The sequence below is a fragment of the Pogona vitticeps genome, chromosome 5, assembly GCF_051106095.1.
Source record: "Pogona vitticeps strain Pit_001003342236 chromosome 5, PviZW2.1, whole genome shotgun sequence".
In the NCBI taxonomy this organism is placed as follows: Eukaryota; Metazoa; Chordata; class Lepidosauria; order Squamata; family Agamidae; genus Pogona; species Pogona vitticeps.
Window position 1 is genome coordinate 124,687,719 of NC_135787.1, and position 6,900 is coordinate 124,694,618.

General features: G+C 45.7%; 1 long non-coding RNA gene across 1 annotated transcript; it reads left to right on the forward strand.

Moving 5' to 3' along the window:
- Positions 1 to 3,803: 3,803 nt before the first annotated feature.
- LOC144589557 (uncharacterized) lies at positions 3,804 to 6,699 on the forward strand. Its single transcript, XR_013545727.1, has 2 exons — positions 3,804 to 3,918; positions 6,243 to 6,699. It is a non-coding gene; the product is annotated as an uncharacterized LOC144589557 (long non-coding RNA).
- Positions 6,700 to 6,900: the final 201 nt, after the last annotated feature.

The following is a 6,900-nucleotide window of genomic DNA, read 5'->3' on the forward strand; positions in this document are numbered from 1 at the left end:
ACTCCGTCTGCTGTGTTCTTAAGATTCAATGTGTAGCCCACGTACCTGCCAAGAAATTCACACGAAAACAGATAAAACAGTAAAATGCAAATAAATATGAATAGAATTAAAACATAAAAGCAGGTGAAAGTGCAATTCTGTATCATAAACCAGTCTTAGACTGGAAAACTCTTCAAACAAAGAACAGTTGCAAATAGAGGACAGTTCTTGTAGCAGAAACCACATGGCTACCCTGTTCCTCAAAGTGAATGAGTTTGGGATTTTGTTGCATTGTGTCCTTTAATCTCCCTCATGAATTTGTTTTAATTTTTCTTTTCTTTTTTTCTGAATCTTAGACAGTTAAAAAAAATACCACAGACATGTTTTCAAGATACTTATTGTATGTTTTCACTTTCTTCCACATTTTCATTAAAATATTATCACATGTTGGGGCATTTTATTCTTTTATGTAAAACCAAAATATCCCTCCCTCCCTCCCTCTCCCTCTCCCCCCCCCCCTCTCTCTCTCACTGTCACTGTCACTCTCACTCTCTCTCCGTCAGGGATCTAAAGTAATCTTGCCAGTATGGCAATTTGGTGAACATTGCATCACGGACCCCCGAGTTATATAGTCACAAAGAGAACCCCCAGGAAAGCTCCCCCAGGTACTTTGAGACTCCAGAATCATAACGGAGCTTCATATGTCTTTCCCCAACATGCCTGCCAATTTTGGTGAAGATTGGATATCAGAACTCCAAGTTATTCACCCACAAATTGGGTCCCCCCAGGAGAGTTTACCCCATGGCACAGAAGCCCATGGCATTGAGGGAGTTATATTTAGCCCCAGCAGAATGAGAGGTCTCTTTGGCAGAGGCATGCATGAGGCATCGAGTTTGTCTTCAGCTCAGCACAACATTACACTTGCCAGTGAAGTAGAGTTTGCCCTCAGGAGCACTGGAGGCAAGGAGGTATTTGGCAGCACAGCAGGCTTTTTGGCTCCGTCGGGCACTGAGGAAGTTGGCAGCAGGAAACAGGCTCTTTTGGCCCCATCGGGCACTGAGGAAGTTGGCAGCAGCAAAGTGGCGTGTTTTGCCCCATCGGGGCACTGAGGCAAAAGGCAGCAGAGCAGACTCTGGTCTTCTTCAGCAACATCAGATTTGCCTGCAAAGGAAAGGTTTTTGCCCCCAGGAGGTAACTGAGGTTGTTTGTAACTTCCAACAGCACCAGCAGCACCATCACATGATCAGGTTCAGTACTACTAACAGTGGTTAATCCATGGGGCCGCGGGGCAGTCAGAAACAGATCAGCTCTGTAATCCGAAGCCGGACAATGGGGCAACAAAGATGCTCATTTAGAACTGGAAAACTGGGGATTGCTTGCAACCTGGCTGCTGAGACCACCCGGATATGATAAAGATAGCCCTTGGAGGTTGGGGGGGGGGCTTAGACAGGCCACCCCTCTTGGCACGGGTTGAAAACCAGACAAGCTCTGCCATCTGAAGCTGGACGATGGAGCGATGGGATGAAGCCTGGACAGGCTTTGGGTGGGGCAGAGCCTGGCCTAGGAGACTCACCTGTCCACCAATATCTAACTAGACCTGCTGACAACCTTCAAAGAAACAAAGATGCTCGGATTGAAAACCAGATGAGCTGTGCCATTTGAAGCTGTGTTATGGGGCGATGGGGTGATGCCTGGACAGGCTTGGATGAGGCAGAGCCCAGCTTTGGGTATGCCAACATGGCTGGACAGCCCTCTGTCTTGGCACATTATGGGCGTCACCAGACACTTTGCTCTTGTACACTTTAGTTGTACAAGAGCAACTATTTATTCATTTTTCTTACTGCTCAGTCTGGGTCTGCCAAGAGAGCTGAACAGCCCTCTTCTCTGGCAGCAGCAAAGTAGAGTGTGTTGTCCCATCGGGCACTCAGGCACATGGTCGCCGGAAAGCAGGCTTTTGGGCCCCATCAGGGCACTGAGGTAAGCTGAAAGCAGAGTGTTTGACCTCTTACTTTCAAAGTAAAAGTAACTGAAAAATATACGTTTTTGCTTTGCTGTCGCAAAAGCAAAACCGCAAGAGCACCAGCAAGTGAGTGAGCAGCAACTGTTCTCACTCCAGAGAGCACGAACAGAAGTTGGGAACGGCTGGGACGGGAAAAGCTTATATGAAGTGTCTGTAAAAATAGATACACCTTTCAGCAGCGCTATTGGCTGCTGGACATGCCAATCCACGATCTCTGTCCTGATTGGCCAGAGCTTCAAATTGGTGCCAGCAAGCTCAGAGAGCCCCCCCCGAAGGGTAACAAATACAGACAAATATGAATAGATTGACAAATAAAGCCAAAGAAATATTCGTCAAGCCATATTCATCCTGATTTGAAATTTTACAAATACGGATCGATGAATATATGATGAATCGGCTATATTCGTCAGAAAAACTTGTCTGTTTTTATATTCGTCCCCATCTCTAGTCCCCATCTCTAGTCTCCAGTGGCTATGGGAGTTCTTACCTCGAGCATGAGAACGGTGTTCTTTCCCTGTTTATGATTTCCGTCGTTTGTGCAAAATGTGTTTAGCATATTTTCCCTTGCATGTACAGCAAACCCAAAATGGCATTGTGATTGCCCACAAAGATGCAAACGGTCCCTCAAGTATCCTCTAAGGTTTTCACGGCCAGGATCTGAGGGTTGTTATAGGCTTTTTGGGCTGTTTGGCCGTGTTCTGAAGGTTTTTCTTCCTAACGTTTCACCAGTCTCTGTGCCTGGCCTCTTTGGAGGACAGGAGTTAGAACTTTGTCTGTTCTAACTCTGTCACAGACAGAGTTCTAACTCCTGTCCTCCAAAGATGCTGGCCCCAGAGAGTGGCAAAATGTTAGGAAGAAAAACCTTCAGAACATGGCCAAACAACCCAAAAAAACTACACCAACCATTGGTCCCTCAAGTGTTTCTACTTTTTAAAAAGATCCATGAAACATCCATGGGAGCTGTTCCCATTGTGCCAAGTTTTTCCAGACCACTTTCTGGTTTAGTATGTGGGGACAAATGAGGTCATTTTTACAGTAAGTGTGTAGTAATTAGAGATGGGCACAAACCACAGTTCATCCCAGTTTGCCGTTGCTCCCACCACACAAGTGTTACACAGTAGCCGCACACTTCCCTCTCCTGCCTCCTCTGGACACTCACCTATTCCCTGGCCGAATCACACTTCCCTTCCTCTCTTGGTGGCCACCCACTCAGACAAGGCGGGAAAGGGGAGTATGTGGTGCCCGCAGAACACTTGTGTGGGTGCTGTACCGAACTGGGCCAACTGCCAAACTGCAGTTCACACCTGTCTCTAGTAGTAATACTGGCAGCCAGACCTGATGGAACGATAGACCAGGAGGGACTGCCGGAGGTGTGTGGAAAGGGAAATAAAACACAGAATGGGGCTTCGGTTGGGAGGAACTCATCACCGCTTTCCATCTTTTCAGATCCAAAGTGCTGCAGGTATAACTCCGAAGGTAATTTGTTCTCTACACAAAGGAGTGCTTTTGATCACCCCAATACAACTTTATGTTTGCTTATGGGGCACATTTGTAACCTCCCAAAGTTGTTTAAATTGCCTGATACATTTAATTTGTGCTGCATGCAGTATTTTCTTTCCATTTCATTCTGTCTTCTGGGTATCTACTACTATACTCTCATGTTTCTTACAGATTTTTATCTCACTGTCTTTGCTTTGGGTGTGAGATAGACACTGCCTTCCAAAAAGCTGTAACAGGAAAAGGTGAGTTCTTAGGCAATTCATACATTATTTTGTCCCCCCTTCTTTGCTGCTTCTTCTCTTTAGTCCTCACAACGGCTCAAGCCTGAGTTTCATGAAATGAGTGCAGACTGTGCAAGCACTCCTGAAGACATTCACCAACATGGCCGTAATTAATCTGAACATCATGGACCAATGAGTGTAAGTGTTCTGTGCTTGAAGTGCTCCCTCGTCTTAATGTGTCATCTTGTACTTTGCCTTGCTTAAAACGTTAGACTCATTGTTATTGCTTACAAATCCATGTTAAAGTCAGTTAGAGTTTAGAGTTAACAAGTCAGATGATGCCTTTTTACTCATATACAATCTGATAGACTTAGTATAGAAAAGAAAATGTTCTCCATCATCTAACCCAGTGGTCCCCATATGTTCTTGGACTGCAATTTGCAGAATCGTTCACCAATTGCTGTGCTGACCAGGATCTCTGGGAATTGCAGTCCAAGAGCATCTAGGGACCCAAATTTAAGAACCACTAATCTAACCATGCTGAGGGACATGGGTGCTTAGAAGATACACTGTGATCCACTGATGGACCACTGGGGGAGCAGCAGATATGGGGTCAGGGGCAGGATTGTTCTCCAGATGTTTTAGGCTCCAGCTATATAGGACTCAGCCACCATGGGCAATGAGGAGTTAGTCCAAAGCCTCTGGAGAGCTGCTCTCCATCCTTGATCTAATGCAGGGGTCTCAAACATGCGGCCCGGGGGCCATTTGCGGCGCGTCGGATTATAGTTTGTGGCCCTCGCCTTGCCTGCCCTCCCAAGCACCCACATGTCCTCTGCTGTCAAAGAGTCAAAAAAAGTCTAGCCTCACTCACCGGCTCTCTCTCAAGACAGCGCGTCTTGCACCCTACATCCGGAACTGCAGCCTGCCAGCCGGCAGACAGGCGGGTTGGCTGGCAGGCTGCAGTTCCAGATGGAGGGTGCAAGAGGCACTGTCTTGGGAGAGAGCTGGCGAGCGAGGTCCACTGCCGGCCCTTTTCCATGAGCGCACGAGCTGCCACCGAGCGATGCCTGAGAGGGGAGCTCGCTCCCGTCCCATCCTCGAAGAGCGCCTCCAACAACACCAACAGCATCTGCCACCGCCTCTTCCAGGGAAGTGGCTTTCTGGCTCTCTTTCTCTCTCGGCACCTCCAGCACCAGCCCGGCCAGCGGCCGCCTCAGCACCTGTTGGTGCTTCCACTTCCTCCTCCTTGTGTTCATCCTGCTTCAGCCACCTCAGCTCTGGAGGCTGCCTGGGCTTGCCTCGCAAAGTTTGCTCCCCTGTCATGGTGGGGGTAGCTGCTGCTGCTGAGTGCGCCTTTTGTGAGGAGGGGGCTCAGAGGAAGGTTGCCGGACCTCTGTGTGTGTTTATGTGCATGTGCGCATGTGCACCTGTGGGGGGGGCGCCCCGTTCTGTTTAATTTCACAGGTACTGATGGGGGCTTTTCTCCTTTGGCAAAGCGATTCTGTGAGGTTTTTTTTTTAATCTGATGCAGCCCAGCCTCACCCAGACTCTGCCTCCAGTGGCCCCCAGGTAAATTGAGTTTGAGACCCCTGATCTAATGCCTAGGGCAGTGGTTCTCAACTTTGTGTAAGCCATGTGCTCTTGGACCACAACTCTGAGAAATCCTGACCAGGCCAGCTAGTGGTAAAGGCTTCTGGGAGTTTTAGTTTGAGAACACCTGGAGGTGCAAGGTTGGAAACGACTGCCATAAGGGGTTCTGAGGTTCTTGCAAAAAAATATTAAACTAGCTGCATATAACTCTGACCCAGTAAGAAGCTTTTTAATGTTCTTATGCAAAATCACATAGAGTGGTCCTAACACGACCAGATAGGCGGGATATAAATAAAATAAATAAATAAATAAATAAACTCAGGTTCACTTAACACAAACTAATTATGCCTTAACTAATGAGAGATTCTGAAGCTGCCCTGTAAAGTCAAGCAATACTATTTGAAGAAAACAAAGAGATAAACTAATGACTAAATTCAACCTACCATTTGTATTATGACTTCATCTGCCCTGAACACAGCAAATGTTTATCCAGTTCTCTAACTTTATCAGTGTTTGCAAGAAAGGTTTGGGAGGTTTGCTGGTTTGCAAACTCTGATTATATAGGAATCCAGCATTGGTTAGGATTAACACAAATGTTCATCCAATGCTACACCATAATTCTAAGGATGGTGAGGAGGGCAAAGGGTGAAACATAGGAAAATTTGGATTTCCAAGCATATTTTGGAGGAGAGAAGAATTTGGTTACATTTCTGCCAGACCTGAGATAGTCTGGTATTGTCTGCTAGAGGTACTATGTCACAAACACAAAATATCCTGTTCTCAGCAATTTTTCAAATCTCACCAGAGTACCTACTGAGACTTCCTCTTACTTCAGTAAGCTTTCACAGCTTCCTATGAAAACAAGATCCTTAGTGTCATTTTCCCTTTTATTTGTGCATTTGTTTTCATTTTTTACCTGTGGTTCTGTGCAGGAAACGATCAAATGCTGCACACCTCAATGGACCATCCAGTGACTCTTCTGCAGAGAAGGTTTCATTCCGTGAAGGAATTGTCTGAATTCTGTTCAATGTGGTGTTTATTCAAGGAGGAAAAAAATGACTATAAAGCTTCTGAGAAATCCCACAAGATTTCTGGGAAAACTTGTCAGAGAAAAAAATTGCTGCAAGGAGTAACTTCTCCCACCCCCAATTCTACTACAGGAGTGAGAGGCTGCAAAATTCACATCCTTATGCTCTACTTTGCTTGAATTTTCTTGATCCTTAGCTAGTTCTCTTGAGACTGTTCAGTGGTAGATGCTTTGAATGAAAATCTGAGATGGGAAATATTACTTTTTAGTGAAGAAGTGGTCTACAACTCTTAGAATACATAAACTCAACAAGTAACTTTTTTCCATTTCTGTTTAGAAGGAAATTTTGCATTGGTTCCAAAGAATTATTCTTATTGGTCCAACTAGTTAATATGGAAGGTAAGCTTTCAAGTTAGATTGGGCTTGACAGTTAACTAACGTGTTCTTGTAATTGTTTCAAGTCTTTCCAAAATGCTGGATTTCACTGCTGGCTTTTGCTTTGTTTCCCTCTTTGCCCTGTGACTTTCTAAATGGGAAATAAATCTTAATGATAGAAGCCCTGT